Below are 18,287 nucleotides of genomic sequence, written 5' to 3' on the forward strand. Positions count from 1 at the left end.
GTAGATAGCCCATCTCCACTAGCTCCTCTCAAATGGAGGAAGGTGTGGAGCTGTAATAAAATTCAGACTGCGAACTTAGGTGGCTACACTACTGAGGTTATCCCCACCCAACTCTAAGGTGGGCAATATCGATCTAGAAAGTGAAACTCTCACCAACACTATACAAGCCGCTATTGATCAGGTAGCTCCAGAACGCAATGAAAGAATTCGACACACAGGCAAGGGGGCCCCTTGGTTTAATGAACCACTGAGGGAAAGGAAACAAAGCCTTTGCCAAGCCGAAAGACGATGGCGGAAAGTCTACGACCCTGCTGAGCTAATAATTTACAAATCTCTACTTATACTTTACAAAAAGGCCATTATATCTAGAAAAGCTGAGTACTACGCTGAGCGAATCGCCAGCGCGCCTAACATACAAAAGGAGACCTTTAAGATCTTGAAAGAACTCAGCAAAAAGTCTGACATCAACCTTGCAGCAGCACCTTCTGCCTGCAATGCTCTTCAGGCCTTTTTTCTTCGGAAAGTAACTGACATTCTTTTTTTTTTTTTTTAAGTTCAAAACATTTTTATTAAAAGAAAATGTTCAAATGCTACAAAATAAGACATAGAAATAAGAAAAGTATAACAACAAAAGCAATTATCAGGATAAGTAATGGCAATAACATAGGCTGTAATATGAAACATCAAAGATTCAAAATAATTAGAAGCAAAAACTGGTACTTGATATGAAATGAAGTACTAAAAAGGGATATGAGATATACAATATAAGCAAAGGAAAGTTAAAAAAAAAAAGAAAGAACGAAAAAAGAAGACCTTGTTTAACAATAACAGGAAGTTATGGAGGTTTAGAAACTTCTTGTTGTAACGGAGATAAGGACAGAGAGGTACAAGCACTTAAGTCAAAAAATTCTATAACTGGGCTCCACAAATCTCTTCGCTTGCCAGCTAAGGTTAAGGGATAAACAAAAGTCCTGTCCAATCTGTGATTGTAGCAAACAGCATACCACCAAGCCTTATAAGATAATTTGGTATAATCTTTCCAATTTTTAGTTATTTGTTGAAATGCTACAGCTAATAGCAAGTCAATAATCTTAACACTACAAGTGCAATGATCCCATATAGGAGAAAGACTTCCTAAAAAATGTGAGATAAGGAAAAGGAGTGAGTGGAGGAAAAAATCCTATTAATTTGAGACCAAACCTGCTTCCAGAAACCAAGAACATGTTGACAACCAAAAAGCATATGGAAAAGGCCTGCACATGGTGAGGAGCAGGACCAACATTTGTCAGAGGCATCTGGGAAGTGTTTGCTAAGGGTGAGTGGTGAACGCAATAAACGATTATAAATAAAAAATAATGTTTGGGTAGTGTTGGCGGCTCTAGAAGATCTACGAATCTTTAACCACAGTTTGTCCCATAACTGAATGGACCAAGAGGATGTAAAATCTTTTTCCCACTCTTCCTCTGTCATGGTTTTAACGCGAGGGAAGGACTGAGTGTGGAGAAGGGCGTATATATTTGAAGCTTTAGAATGTTTAAGTAGTAAAGAATTCAACGAGGACACATCAGAAGGTGCGTGGATTGATAAAGAAGGTACAGCAAGATGAACCTCGTAAGCTTGCTGTACAGCGCGAGTCAGTAACAAATATTTGGCTTGAAAAGAGAGGGGTAAATTGAAAGAAGTGGCAGCTAAATCAAAGGAAATAATCTGAGTAGACTGAAACAATTGCCGGACCCAAATAAGGCCACGAGTTCTCCAGGTTTTCCAAAAAATTGGCTTATTATTGATCAAAATAGCTGTGTTATGCCAAATAGGCTGATTAAAAAAAGATGAATCTGGTGAACAGGAAAGAAGTTTAAAAGTGCGTTTAAGAATGGGAGTTGAAATAGACTGAGGTCTACGTGAAAACATAAGGTATTTTTTGAAGGAAAAAGGAGAAATGAAAGACTGTTCTAAGGTCAACCAGAGAGGGGAGGAAAGTGAGAAGTCTTTAATCCAATGAGAGACTTGATGTAGTAGGAATGATTTATGATACAAGGAAAAGTTTGGGAAGTTCACCCCACCTTCTCTTTTAGAGCGCATTAGCTTATATAAAGACATACGAGCTTTTTTATGTCCCCACAGAAAGGAAGATAGAATAGAGTTGATTTTCTTGAAATATTTCAAGGGAATAGCAAGAGGTATGTTGGATATAGTGAACAAAACAATGGGAGAGAGCATCATCTTAATTGTGTCTAATCTTCCCCACTACGATAGGTAGAGAGGATGCCATTTATTAGTAAGAGTAGATAATTTTTGTATGCATTCTTCCATACACTTAGTGACAGTACCCGAAAGAGAGGAATGAAAATTAAGGCCCAAATATTTAATAGAATTAGGACTCCAAGTAAATCCTGAAGCAGAGAAGTCATCTTTAAAAGTCATTTTAGTAAGTGGTAGGATTTTGCATTTATCTTTATTTAGTTTATAACCAGATACCTGGGCAAAAGAATGAACTTCATCTAAAAATATTGGAAGGGAGGTGTCTGGTTGGGATACGAATAGTAAGACATCGTCGGCATAAGCTGCCATTTTAATGTTGGAATTATGAAAGGTAAAACCATGGATACTATCATTCTGACGGATTAGTAAAAGAAAGGGTTCTAAAGCAAGATTAAACAAAAAGGGTGAAAGTGGGCAACCCTGTCTAACCCCTCTCCTTAATAAAAAATAAGAGGATAAGCCTCCATTCGCCGAAATTGCTGCTCTAGGACAAGAATAAAGGAAGGAAATCAGGGTAGAGATTTTTGATCCAAAACCAAACCACTTCAGAGTGTTAAACAGATAAGGCCATTCAACCCGATCAAAAGCTTTTTCCGCATCCAAAGCTATTGCTGCGAGGGAATGGGGATAGTGTGAAGTCTTAGAAATAATATAAAAAAATAATCTAGTATTGTCCGACAACAGTCTGCCCTTAACAAAGCCAGGCTGTTCTTTCCCTAAAAGCTCAGGTAGGAAAGACTCCAAACGCAAAGCTAATGCTTTGGAAAATTTTTTATAATCAATGTTTACTAGAGAAATAGGGCGATAATTTTTACAGTGCTGTGGATCCTTACCCGGTTTCGGGATAATACAAATAAGGGCATCAGAGAAGGATACAGAAGCGGAACCATTTTGAAGAAAGGTAGAGAGAAGCAGATGTAATTTGGGGATTAGCAAATTTGCAAAGCAGGAAAAAAACTCAACAGTAAAGCCGTCCGGCCCCAGAGCTTTCCCATGTTTGAGAGTATGGAGAGCATGAAGGAGATCGCTGTGAGTAAGATCGGATTCTAAAGAAGAAAGGTCTGGAGGAGTATCGAAAGGAGAAGCAATGGTTGACAAAAATTGGGAAATGGACTGCTCAGACGAGGGTGTTTTTGAAGAATACAATGTTTCATAAAAATGTAAAAATTCTTGTAAGATATCATCGCTTTTATGTTTCAATAACCCATCATGACCATAAACAGATTCAATGGTGACTTTGTTTTGTCTCACCTTTAAATAATTGGCCAACAATTTACCAGCCTTATTCTGCCCACCATAAAATTTAGCGCTAGTCTTTAAGAGAAAATTAGAGGCATTAAATGTGGAGTCTTTATTAAACTGAAGTTTGGCAGAGATGAGATCGTTTAAGCAATCCTTTGATTTAGAAGTATAATATAAGTGCTCTAATTGTTTAATTTTGGAGAGTAGAACATTAGTATCTTGTTGGGCTTTCTTTCGCTTACGTGAAACATAGGTAATGATAAAGACCCTGACTGAGGCTTTGAAAGCATCCCAAACTACAGGAAATGGAACTTCACCTGTATGATTGAGCAAAAAATAATCATGAAAAAAAATGTAAAAGAAGAAACAAATTGTGTATCAAGAAGGAGAGCGTTATTAAAACGCCATTTTTTAATGGAAAGAGGCTTCTGTAATACATCCAAAGTAATAGAAACTGGAGCATGGTCCGAAATTAAAATGGAACCTATGTCAGAAGAAATAAGGGAGGGGTAAGGTGGTGTGAGATAAAAAAATAATCTAGCCGAGATTGCGTTTGGTGAGGGGGTGAGAAAAACGAGTATTCTCGCGAGGTGGGATTGCATAGTCTCCAGGCATCAGTAAGTTTGTATTGTGCAATGAGGTGAGTGAAAGACTTCTGTGATTTGTGTGGAATGTAAGCGCTAGCTGAACATCTATCCAAAAAGGGGTCAAAAACTTCATTACAATCCTCCACTAAAATGAAGTTATCAACATAATGTTGAGTGATCAATGGAGCTAAAGAGGCCCAAAAAGAGGCGTCCCCACATGTTGGAGCATACACATTTAAAATGGAAATGGGAACATTGTCTAAAATAAAATTAACTAACACCCATCTACCTGAAATATCAGCAAAATGCGTCACTGACTTAACTGGAAGAGATTTTTTAAATAAAATCAAAACGCCATTGCGTTTACCATCCCCTGGGGAAAAGTACACTTCACCCACCCAACCTCTTTTCAATTTGGCAGACTCATCTGCCGATAGATGGGATTCCTGTAAACAGGCTATTTCTGCATTGAGTTTGGTCAAATGTGATAATACTCTCTGTCTTTTAATTGGCGAATGTAAACCTCTAACATTCCAAGAAACTTTTTTCAATGGCATAAAACATTGTTAAAAAAGCATATCAAGGTACCAATTGAGGAAAAAGCATGAGAAATAAAATTACTAAAAGCATATATGCATATTAAGAAGAGACAGCAGAAATAAAGAAAGAGAAATTCATAGAAGACAACAAAATGAGAGCCAGTTACATGATGAAGAAAAAAAGGGAGAATAAAAAAGAAGAGGAATAGGGAGGGAAGACGAAAGGACTGAATCAAGAAAAAAGAACAACAAGTGAGCTGAGGAAAAGCATAGCTAAAAGAGAAGGAATGTGCTAAGGAACATAAAGAAGAGAGAGAAAGAAATGTAAGAGCAACAGAACAAAGGAAGGAGAATAAAAAACTTACAAATTGTTGAGAACAGACAAAAGGAGAGGAGGGTGAAGGCCACATGAGACAATGACGGGTCATGAGCTCCAAGGGGAAGGCAGGGAAGAAGGACAACCGCGACGGACTCCAAGGACATGAAGGAGGATGGTGATGTGAAGGAAGAAATCTGTGAAAAAGGGGAGAGAGGATGGAAGTTAAATGTTAAGAACACATAAATTTAACGTGAAAACAAACAGTCAAGAAAATAGTATAATCAGAGCAATCATGAAAACCAACAAGGAACCAGGCATAAAAGCATTAATATGAAATAGGTGAGTGGTCACCAATTAAGAAGAACTAGAGGAAGCCGCAATGTCCATTTTGATAGCAGTTTGAGAATATAGAAAACTCTTTAGTTTCAGCGGATCATCATAAGTAGTAGTCTTGTTGTTGAAAGTCACCTTGAAAAGGCAGGGATGAAAAAGCCCATATCTCGCTCCCAAAGATCGAAGCTGTGGTCTAAGTGAAAGGAATTCCTTGCGCCGGTCAGCAGTGGATTTAGCATAATCTTGTGCAAAGAAAAGCTGATTGCCAGACCATGTAAGGCGAGGAAGAGCCTTGGCTGCAGACAAAACGGTAAGTAAATCTGTATACTCCAGAAAAAAAGAGGATAACACCTCTCGGTCTTTTGACATGAGTAGTGGAGATACCAGCAGGAGGAGGACCTAAACGGTGAGCTCTTTGTATGTTGAAACTAGTAGACTCCGGCAACTGGAGAATCTTCGGCAAAAAAGACTTGAAAAAAGCAAGGGCATCAGACCCCTCTGAATTTTCCGCCAGGCGATAAATGCGAAGATTGTTCCTCCTACTTCTGTTCTCCAAATTCTCAATCTGCTTGTGGAGTGCAGAAACTTGGAGAGATAGTGGGTCAACCTTGGCAACAGAGGAAGTAAGAGTATCCACAGATTGTTCCAAAAGGGTCACACGACCATCAATAGTAGACCATTTGTCAGAGAGCAACTGAAGAGTAGTCTTGGTTTCCTCAAGAGTAGATTTAGTTTCCTCAATAAAAGGGCGTAATGCCCTAATTTCTTCCAAAAGGACATCCATTGTCACTGAGGAGGTTTGTTTGAGAGGAGAAGGTGGATCTTTTTTTAGTCGTTTGGTTGAACCTTTGGTGAGTCCACTGGTTTGTGGAGCTGAAGCAGATGAAGAGCTTTTAGCAGGATCAGAGTAGACATCCATCTCTAGGCACTGATATCTAGAGCTCGTGTGAAGGAGAAATTTGCGAGGATTTGAAGAAGGCTTGCGTAGTTCCTTATATACTCTGCCCATAGAGGAGATGACAAGTGCGACAAAAAAAAAAAATTACCACAATTGGTAAACGAGCAATATAAAGGTTTACAATATGGGTGAAATCTGAAGAGACATATATGTCAACATACACTAGCAGTTATGAAGTATTGAATGATTCATCATAATAGCGCTAGAAAACTGAATTGCATACAGGTAAGTGCATTGAGAAATAGATAACACATTATAGAGAACATGAAACGAAAAAATGATACATAAACAAGTTGAACCTGACATAAATCAAATATGCGGTTGCAGCAGTTGGAAGAAAATGGGCTGCGAAGAAAAATGTTAGTGGCATCCAAAAGCGTAGATAAAGCAACACTGTAACATTACAATTCAAAGAGCCAGGTCAATTATGCTGTACATGAAGGACTAGTCAGCATAAAGTGTAGTAAGAAATCTTTCTGACACCGTAGAGCACAGTGGGATAAGACCTCAAAGACCAGCTTCAACAAGATGGCGGCCGGAGTACAGAAGTAAACACCTCACATAATCACAAAATAAATGGAAACGTGTCATCGAGGCGTGGAGACGACAGACTGTAGCAGCACTATAACTCGTTAAAAAGAGCCAGAGGTGACAGGAAACATAAATCACCCAAAAAGCACTCCAACAGAAGCTGAATCGATCTAAAGATGTTAATATGGCATTGCGAGTTAATCAGCAGGCTGTCAGCAGGGAGAATTAGCATGTAAAACCGCCAGCAACTAAGTTCGTCGGAAGACGCTAGGAGCGTATCTCCAGCAACATGAATACAAGATGGCGGTCGCTGCATTGAGCGTCGGCGCCTCACTCAGTCACTGAAGGAAAAAACATACCCACAAGTTAGGTCGGGCAGCCAAAATCACCCCATCGGTTCTCCACCCGTTCCGAAGTCAAAGACCACGACTGTTAAGGGGTGAGAGACCACAGGGAGTCCCGCCGGGGTCCACATCCTCCGCGCCGCCCGGGAGAGCTACAAGGAAGCCGCCATCGTCCGCGGGCGCTAGCCACGCCCCTACTGACATTCTTTTAGAGATTAAAAACATACGTATCACCACATGTCCCTCGGAACTGCCCACCCCTCCATCTTTTAAGGGCAGTCCCATCACTAGCTTTCCGCACCTAGACTCAAGGACTCTCACATCTTTGGCCTACGGGACCAAGTCAGGCTCTCCTATTGACCCTTGCCCCCCACGGATCTTTAGAATGGCACTACCTGCCTTGGAGAATCAGATTCTTACTCTCCTGAATAATTCCATGGCAACCGGTCAGGTCCCCGCTAACATGAAGGAGGCTAGAGTTATTCCTCTTCTAAAAAAAACGGGTGCGGATAGGACTATATTAAAGAACGTTAGGCCCATCTCTCAGCTTCCTTTTCTGGCGAAGGTCTTGGAGAAACATGTTCTGACGACTCTCTCAGTATTTCTGGAGAAACATGAGATTCTCCAGGCCCATCAGGCAGGCTTCAGAGCCCATCATATTACGGAGCTGGTTATGCTGTCAGTCCTGGACGAACTCAGGCGAAAGGCCGATAATAAAGAATCGAGCGCCCTGATTTTATTAGATCTGTCAGCGGCGTTCGATACGGTCTGCCACCCAAAGCTACTCTCCGGATTGGCTGACCTGGGCATTCAAGGACAGGTCCACAAATGGCTAGAATCCTTTTTATCAGGACGAACGCAGAGGATCCAATTGGCTGAGCAGGTATCGGACAAGGGTAACATCTCCTGCGGGGTCCCTCAAGGATCCGCACTATCCCCCCCTTCTCTTTAATATATACCTACAGCCCTTGGTGTCTGCGCTAGCCAAAATGGACTGCAGAGTATTCAACTACGCGGATGATACTCAGCTCATCCTAAGGATCGATAATTCGGCCTACGCCCAACAGTCTGCTCAGAGCATACTTAGGTTCACAGTTAACTGGATGACGGCCAACTCCTTTCCTCCTGACAAGACGGAGGTTCTTGCTATTTCAATTAAAAACAACCCCTGGAGCGATCAATTCTGGCCCCAGGAGTTAGGAGTCCCCCCCATTCCAGTACCTGTGGTGAAAAGCCTGGGCATAAAGATCGACTCAGAGCTCTCTATGACCAACCAGGTTAACTCGGTGGTCGGAACTTGTGTCGGTCTTAAGCGATAGCTGAGGAAATTGGTTCCCCTTCTTTCGGTCTCGACCATGAAGACAATCGTAGCAGCTACTATAGTCTCTAGACTCGACTATGGTAATGCGCTATATGTTGGGTTACCCCAGAAACTCACAAATAAATTGCAGATAGTTTTGAATGATGCAGCCAGGCTTATTTTTAGATTGCCCAGAAGAACTCATGTCACCCCCCTGCTGAGTGAATTACACTGGCTACCCATTAGACAAAGAGCTAAGTTTAAGGGTTTGTGTATCACCCACAAAGCCCTCCACGGACACGCCCCCGAGTACATAAAAGAACGGGTACTCAAATACGTGCCAGGACGCGTGCTGCGCTCAGCGGAAGCCAGCAGACTAATATGCCCTCGTTTCAACTCTACAACCAAAGGAGGGAGAGCTTTCTCTGTCCTTTTGCCACAACTCTGGAATCAGTTGCCCGGAGAGCTACGGAAAGAATCCAGACTTTTACCTTTCCGAAAAAAACTAAAAACCTTCCTTTTCAGAGAAGCTTTCGACATGGTTGCAAAGCCCTCCAGTACCTGAGGACCTGGCCTGTTCCGTTGTTTATGTTTCTTCCTCTGTCTGAGCGCTATGAGACCTGTCGGTATATATGCGCTATACAAGATTAAATTAATATAACATAACATAACACCCACTAACCCTCTCTACTACGTTATTTATTAACCTTTGTCAACGAGCAGACATGTACACACAAAGTGCTATCCATTTTTCTTACAAAAAACAGGCATACAAATGCAGGCAAACACACAAACATAAGCAGACACACAAAAGACTCCGGTATGTTAAAAGCCATGTTATACTCTTCACCATGGCTTTTTTTAATTCCACTGCCAGGGGACTGCCTTGATTGCTGTGTTTGCGCAAATGCAGAGGATAGTGTGAATGTGTTTGACAGCACAGGACCTGAATGGACCCAATAGCTGCCAAGGTTTGTCTGCTTTGTGACATTTTCATATTTTCATTGTAATTATGAGTGACATTTCAACGACTATGAGTGACACTTTCTCACTAGCAAAATTAAGCAATGAAGACGAGGGAATCATATAAATATCAGAGAAGACACCCATTTGAGTTTAGCTGCTAATGTTTCAGATTGCTTATGTGTGACATTTTCATAGATTCAGTGGATTTACGAGAGTCCGGCAACAACTAGATGTGTAACACTTAGAGTGGCTCTTTCTGACGAGCATAATCATGGTACGAAGTCAATGGAAATAGACAAATATCAGAAATCACACTCATTTAAGCAACAAGGAAGTCAAACTCTGCAGCAGGTGCTTTTGAAGCTATTATTCAATTTCTAAAAAAATCAGCGCCCTCCACCCCAACCTCAGCTTCAGGTGCGGCTGAACCACATGTAACGAAGGGCTCTCTGTGACAAAAGCAGCAACCCACTGAGCTATCCACATACAATACAGTACAATACAATATGCTTTTTTGAAGGAGGCATATTAACCCTCTACGCTACTTAATGGTCAGAGTGAAAACTGTCAGTAGAGAAAACCCTGACCCCTCTCCAGTGGGAACAATAATCACATGACATCTCTGACTTAGCAAGTCTAACTATGCTGAGAAAATAAAGGCTGCTGCTTCCTAGTGTCACTGTCAAGCAGGGATGTTAAACACTTGGCACTACTAATAAATCAGCAAAACTGCTAGTTTAGACAAAAGGTAGTGCTGGCGTGGTGAGTCTGGGGCAGAAGTTGGGCTCTGCTGGGCACAGCAATAGCACAGTCCAGGTCAGGACGAGGTGAGCAGGTGATCGATTCTGGAACAGCGGCTTCCTCCTTTAACTTCATGTAGCAGGGGAATTCCTGGGTGCCCTGGGCCCCGGCTGGCAGGCAGGAAATGCAACATCCTGCCACAGACTGGGCGCCGACCGGACATGGCTCCTCCACAACAGTGTGACAGAGCAAGAAGGGAGCCAGGTGCATCTTCGGCTTCTTTGGCATAAGAAAGCTTTCTATGCACAGACCCGGTAATTGAGGCATGTGGCGTTAGGAAGGTAGGTGCCTCACTGCAGAAAGCAGTTAGATTAGCGCTCCAGGGGCCTGGGCATGAACCCTCTGATCCAGAGAAAGTACGGGAAGTGTGAGAATCCGCCCTTGCCCCTGATAAAATGTTTATGTTTAAAGTATTACCCTGCACGGACTTTACCCTACCTGAAGTGCTGTGCTTTGAAGATCACACGTGCACACTAGCAGGTAAAATGAATCTCGAACCTGCTCTGTCAAGCACAGCGTGATGGTGAGCACCGAACATTATTCAACTGCGCCCTGCTGAATAGCTCAGCTGGGGCTCAGATCGGGGACGGGAGACAGAAGCGGCGCCTTTGCTGCCAGAGGCAAGTTCCACTCCTGCTCACCAGCACTCACAGCCACTAAACCTACCTTATCATGAGTACCGGTACTCTCCAAGGCAGCAGAGAAGTGCCGGTACTCACAGTGATAAATTTAAGAAGTGCCGGTACTCAGTACCGGTGAGTACCAGCCCATTTAAAGCATTGCCCGTCTTACTTCCATGTTTCACTTGTGTGCCTCGGTTTTGCCAGATTCTGCCCCTTGTGCCACTGTGTCTGCCCTGTAGCGCTGTACCTCTGTGCCACCTTCTGTGCTTACTTCCTGCCCTTTCCGCTTCCCCTCCCCTCGGTCCTTACCTGCGCCTCTCACCTTTTTCCTGCCAACCGCGTTCCTCCTTAGCCCTGCCCACCGCCCCCTGTGCTCTTTCTCCCTGCCAGGTCTGCTTCATTTTGGCTGTAGTGCAGATGCACTCCTGGCGAGCCAAAGGCATGCCAAAGTCAAGCACATCTCTGCCGGTGTCATGCCAGCACCAGAAACCCAGGTCCGTCCCGACTCACCACTATCCTGCTCTACTTTTACATGCCCTCAACCACTGGGCGATGCTCAACGCTCTGCTGCCACACCGCACAACACAGAGACTTCACCTGCACCATGCCACCCCATCCACAGCTCCAACACAGACAAAAAACACACAAGCAACGCCAAACAACTCACTCACTCACTTGAACAACCACTCACCCACTCCCCTTCACGCCAATAGCATGCTTGCTACTTAACACCACGGAGATCTGAGTCCTGCTGGACAACACTGCACCAGACATACTGTTCCTCACACAAAACATGGCTGACTCCAGCATCGACACCTGACATCACTGCAGCCATCCACGCTGGATACAAGATCATCAGGCAAAGCTGCCAACACAGACCTTGGGAGAAGTCGCCCTCATCTTCAAAAACACCTTCTGCTGCACCTCCTCCTCAGAATACGGAACTGACTACATGGAACACTTCGACTTCAAACTACAAATCACAGCCGTCTTAACCATGGATGGAACTCTGGACTACCGGACCCCCAGGACCCGAGCCAACTTCACCACCAACCTCATTGACTTTGTCACCACTTTAGTCAACAACTCCAGGGCATACATCCTTCTAGGAGACCTAAAATACCCACCCCATAGAGTGGACCGGACCGACCCCAAATCAGCCCCACTCCTAAGCAGCCTCAGAACCCTTGGGTTAACCCAATATATCTCAGATCCCACCCATGGCCCACCCATCCTGGACCCCATATTCACATCCTTCATCAACATTACGGACAACAAATCCAAGCCTGTCACCTGGATCGACCACACCTTTGTCAGTTTCACAATTAACATCCACCTCCATAGAAGAACCTCCATGACGGGCCAAGTGCAACGAACACTGTACCAACATAGCTTCCACCTTCCATGAGAACCTGCCACAGCACCTAACACGTGATATTGACAACATCGAAAAATGGATCACTGCCTATGCCAACACCCTGCAACCCCACAAATTAAGCCACATAGCAAGCACAAGAACACAGGCCAGCTGGTACATGGAAGATCTCAGAATGACTAAAATGCACTGCAAACAACTAGAAAGGAGGAAGAGAGCAAACCTGGTGAAAGTGGAAAAAAACACTTTAAATCTGCACTGCAGTGGCATAACAAAGGTCCCGCAGTGCGGGTGGGCGCCCTAGCTCCAGGGGGCCCCGTCAGCACCATAACCTAGCCTAAGAGCTCCTGAGTGAGTCCCGAGGAGCGCCCCTCCATGTAGGAGAGTAGGATCTGCTTCTTATAGTTACCCCCACGTTTTGCTGATATTTCACAGTTTTCGACTTAGATTGACTGGGATCCTGCTATCCAGGACCCCAGTCTAGCTGCTTTCTCCTCTAAATTGATTACATATACTTTAGGTACACTCCAGATTGGATTCTGGGGTACCCTTATCAGTCCCTAGTATATGGTATACTATGTACCCAGGGCATAGGTACCCCAGAGGCGTCTCAGGGGCTGCAGCATGTATTATGCCACCCCTGGGAGACCATTCAAAATGATACCACAGGTTTGCTAAAGCAGCCTGTGTAAGGTGGTGCATGCACCCCTTACTTAGATATAGGTTCACTATATCTATCCTATATCACTGCACACATAAACCTATCAGTCACCCCTATAGCAGGCCTTATCAATCCTGAAGGCAGGGTGCTGGGTTTTATGTGAGAGGGTGCTCCTGCATGAGCAGAGCCCCTCTGCAGCCTTCGGAACCTATATTCCAGGGTTGTTTGTGATGCAGCCAACCATCCATATATACTTAAGTGCATTATAACCTCACGGTAAATGCTAACTTTAAAATGGCTGCATGGAAACATGTCGTGTTTGGTGTCAAACACCTTGGAATCATACCTTCACACCAGTAACTGGTGTGGGAGGTATGATTCCACCCTCCTAAAGGGACATATGCGACACACTGGTACACCCGGTACCAGCTTTTTCGACCCTGGCATCACAAAATGGATGCTGCCAGCCACAGACACGAGTCTGCCCTCCTGCTGCTGGACGAAACTCCAACAAGGGAAGGCTTGACAATATGTTTCCTGTCACAGGGAGGTGTGACCACCTCCCAGACAGGCTTTAGTGTATTGGGGCTGGGTGGGTGCACTCTGAGAGTGCTTTGATGTCTCCACTGGCGGCACATTTGGTGTCCCTGTGCATAGTCCAGCTCAAACCGGTTGCAGGAGCAATGTGCTCCTGCTCTGGCGCGAAACTGTACAAAGGACATGGGTGTAGCCACCCCTCTGTCCTGACCCTCCCATAGGTGGGTCCCCAGAGTTTGTCCCACCCCATCCTTGGGTATAAAGTATGAACCCCTGACTAAAGAACTTTAGATTTTACCTGGACTAAACTCTGCTACGGAAACCAAGTACTTTGACGATCTGCACGACGCTGGATGACTGAAGAATCTCCCTTGGAGTAAAGGAGTTACTCCCTTGCAAGGCAGCCACCTGAAACGCATCTGACCGGTTTGCATCTCCGAAGCTCCTGAGGACTTTGAAGATTTCTGGAACACAGGAGGTGGGTTCCCGAAGTCTCTGAGGTTGATCTGTGCTCTCAGCAATTCTGAGGCCCGTATTCCTCATGGGGACCGTGCATCCCGAAACCCTGTGAACCGCGTACATTTGCAGCAGCATATGCTTTTTGGTGACCCCCGATGCTGTGCTTTCAGCTACTTGTAGTCCGGACCCCGAGCAGAATTTCCACAGAAGATGTCCGGCCTACACTCCAAGTGTTCCGTGGCATGGTATTTTGTGATTCAGCTCGAGGTCCCTTTGCGATCCCTGGTCCGTTGACCTGTGGGTCCCTGTGAAGGTAACTTTGACTTTCCGTGAGCTTTCCTGGTTGCTACAGACGTGCCCTGACTCTCCATAGCTTGGAGAGTCCCCAGGACCTTGCTGGTCCTCACCGAAGCATCTTTCCTCTGACCACGTGGGTTGCTGTTGCCAAGGCTTGTTGGTGTTCAATCCAGACACTGACCCCCCAGCACTCGACATCGTTTGTGGGACAGCTCACCTCCGGACTTTGGTCATCGTCGACATCTCCTGGTCCCCGTGGCTGCAGAGTCAAGCTTCACCTCTTCTCACCTGCAAAACCTGACATTGGTGGGCCTTCGTCTATCCTGCCCCTGGTCACTGTGAAGTAACGCAGACTCTGTCCCCTCTGCTTTCAGCTTGTTCTCAGCTCCGATCCAGGCTTGGATCACACCGGACACTTTTCATCTTCCCGGTAGCAGCACTTCTTCGCATCACGCCATTGAAATCAACGAGCGTTTCCGACACCACTTGACCCCTATGCAACTGGCTCCTCTGGGATAGGTAACACGGGTACCTCGGTACTCTCATGGGTGTTGGCCTTAGAACCTTCTATGTTCCAAAGGGTTTGTTTGAAGTCCTCTCCTAAGTGTCCTTAATCTTTAAAATTCCTACCGTGACTTTCCCATAGAGTTGTACGGAGCTCACGTCTGTGTTCTCACACTGCACCCGTCCTCCGTGGGTCCCCTGTGTACCTACCTTGGGTGGTTCCTTGGGGTCTCAGTGATTCTACGTGCTCTAGGCACTGTGTCTAGTCAAGTCATCGTTATTATACCACTTTCTTAGTATATGGTTCGGTCTCCCCCTGAGGCCCGTTGTGTATTGTGCTATTTACTGTCGTTCTAGTGCTTTAATATTGTGTGCTTTGTTCTCTAATCTAATAAAGAGGTTAGTAGAGAGTGTTTAGTAATAAATACATATATTTTATCTATTCCTTGTGTGGTTCTCCTTTCATTTGGTCATTCAGGAGGTTATAATCTGGTAAACCAAGCTGTTTTACATTCCTTCGAGACTTAGCCTGAAGGCTGCTCTCCATAGCCACCACTAGGATAGCTTTCAATAAAGGTTGTCTTTAACCTAATCATCAATGAGGGTCGTTTGGACTGGTGCAAGGTGCCCACTTCAATTAGTGGACAGCATATACCAGGCCAACTTCTCACAGTCTGTGTACTTTGCAGGAGGGCCCCCCTCAAGTTTTGTTACTTAACTGCCGCACTGAGATGGTACCACCAATAAATCTGGGTAACCCAAAGTAAGGTTCTAGCTGAACACATTGACGAGAGCTCCAACAGCAGAAAATAAATCTTTGCTGTTATTAAGGATTTCACCACATGCACGGGAGCCCCTAGCAACATCAACACAACTCAAGAACTATGCAACAACCCCTCATACTTCTTCTGCAACAAGATCACAACCATATACAGCAACTTTGCCCCACAACCAGACCCCTTGAGCCTTGCCAGAGGCATCCCGGAAATGGACAAAGACAGCAAACTAACCTCATAGGACACTATCAGCACTGAGGAAACCACAGCACTCGTGAAGTCTGTACACTCCTGGACCCGTCAGACCCCTCCCCCATGCCTATCCTAAACACCTTCATCAGCACAGTCACCTTTCCGAAACCCTGCAAGCAGGCATCTGTCAACGTCCTCCTGAAGATGCCCACAGCCGACCTAACCCAACTCGCCAATAACCAACCAATCTTCCTCCTTCCATATCTAGCCAAGGTCATGGAGAAAGCCATTAACAGATACTTCTCTGACCACCTCTCCAAAAAACAGCTTCTCAACGCCACACAATTAGGTTTCAGACCAAACCACAGCACAAAGACCACCCTCATCGCAGCTACAGATGACATCCGGATTGTGAGAAGCTGGCTTGGTATATGATGCACACTTATGTAAGTGGGCACCCTGCACCACTCCAGACAACCCTTATGGTGATTTTAGTGGTCTTAGACAACCATAGAAAGCTCTCCAAGTGGTAGCTGTGGAGAGCAGCTTTCAGGCTTAGTCCAGAAGGAGTGTAAAGCAGCTTGTTTTACCAGAACGTAATCTTATAGGTATGGATTAAGTAAAAAAGAACCACACAGTGTATTTATAAAAAAATATATATTTATTAAAAAACACTCACTAACACAAACACATATCTCCTAGCCGGAGATATACACAATGCACACAATACTTTGCAATAGAAACAGGTAAGTAGCACGAATACACACTGGTCACCAGGGGGAGACCAAACCATATACTAAAATGGTGGTACGTGTACCCTTAGGGTACTTAAGGGCTTCCCTGAGGGGGGTCCCTAGATTTGTCATGGGACAAGATTTATTTCAAGACAATCCTAATAAGAAGACTCCATGACACGGGCATCCAAGGATGCACCCTCCAATAGATCTGCATGTTTCTCACTGGAAGAATCCAAACCATCAGCATGCCGCCATACCCCTCAGAAGCACAGGAACTCATTTGTGCCGTACCCCAGGGCTCCTTGCTCAGTACAACCCACTTCAACGTATACATGACCCTGCTGGTAGATGTCATACAAGTTCACCACTAGCGTGACCGAAGTAGCCACCTGGCTGAAGACTAACTGCCTCAAGCTGCACACAGACAAGACAAAGTGAAATCTTCGGGAAAGATACATTGTTGTACGACCCACTCCCATACCAGCACACGAGCTAGAAAACTCAGAACCATTATAGTCTGCAAACTAGACATGTCCGCTCAAGTTAATGCCATTGCATTGCCCTGTTTTCACACCCTGAAGATGCACAAGAAGATCGTCAAGTGGCCACAGAACAAAACCAGGAAAACGGTCACCCATGCACTAATCACCAGTAGAAGGCACTATGGGAACACCCTCTATGCAGATCATCCAGAATGCACTAGCCAGACTAGTCTTCAATCTCCCACACCGAGCCCACATCACACCCCACCTAAGGAAACTTCACTGGCTCCCGATACGTAAGCGTGCACACTTCAAACTCCTCACTCACGATTACAAAGCACTTCACACCACAGGTCCATCTACCTGAACAGCCACGTATAATTCCACTACGCCTTCAGGCATCTCCAGCCTGCCGGACTCTCACTAGCACATACCTCATGCATTCACAAAAGCAGCTCAGGAGGTCGTACATTCTTACACACTGCCCCTAAAGCCTGAATGACCTCCCACAACACATCAGAGCCATCTCCTCCCTTCTTGAATTCTGCAAGAAGCTGAAGACTTGACTCTTTGAGTTAACCCTCCCACTCCTGCCAAAGTGCCAGGATACCCTTACGGGTGATAGTGCGCTATAAAAATACAGGTAACAAAAAAAAACATAACATCGCACTATAAAAATATAGGTAACATGAAATAACATAACATATGTCAGCCCATATCAATGTTGCCTCTACACGTACACGTGGCTGTAGTATTCATGCGGATGGTCCCTATTTGTGACTCTCTGTCTGCTGTCTGTGTGCATAAGTTCATGCAGTGTTGTGTATGGGCATGTGTGACTGCATAATACATATGGCAGGCTTTCTATAATTGTGCAACATCCTGTAAAATGCAATGACTGAATAACTTGCCTCAGAATAGACTGAGCTGCCAGGTCCCTTATTAGCACACTCCTACGTCCTCCCAGCCACAGGGAGATGGCTCACTTTTAAACAGAATGAAACAAAAAACATTTCCTGCTTTCCTAACTCTTTCCTGTGTCTGGATGAAGTTGTAACACATGACCTATTTTGTACTGCTGGATGACCTGGCCTAGCACAGAGAAGAAAAATGCTATTTCTTTTTCCTTTTAAGGTCTGGCTTGACAGCTGTCACTTCACCTGATGTAATCAACAGAAAAAGAGCTTTAAGAAGTGCTACAGAGAGGGGGCTTTGGCTTCACCCACATGCTTCTTTTTACCTTTAGCACAGCATTGGTTTGGACAGACCTTGTGTGATTTAGTTGAAAATGGTGCGTATTGCATTTTTTTGCCTTGTGTGAAAGTATTTGTGTACAGCAGGACTAAGTTGATTATGGTGACAATAATCAAAGTTAGAGGGCTGATACATTTATTGTGAAACGTTATGGCAAATGCAATAGGCCTGACATATTTATTGTAACATTATGGGGCATATGTACAAG

Source organism: Triturus cristatus, chromosome 8, assembly GCF_964204655.1.
Source record: "Triturus cristatus chromosome 8, aTriCri1.1, whole genome shotgun sequence".
NCBI lineage: Eukaryota > Metazoa > Chordata > Amphibia > Caudata > Salamandridae > Triturus > Triturus cristatus.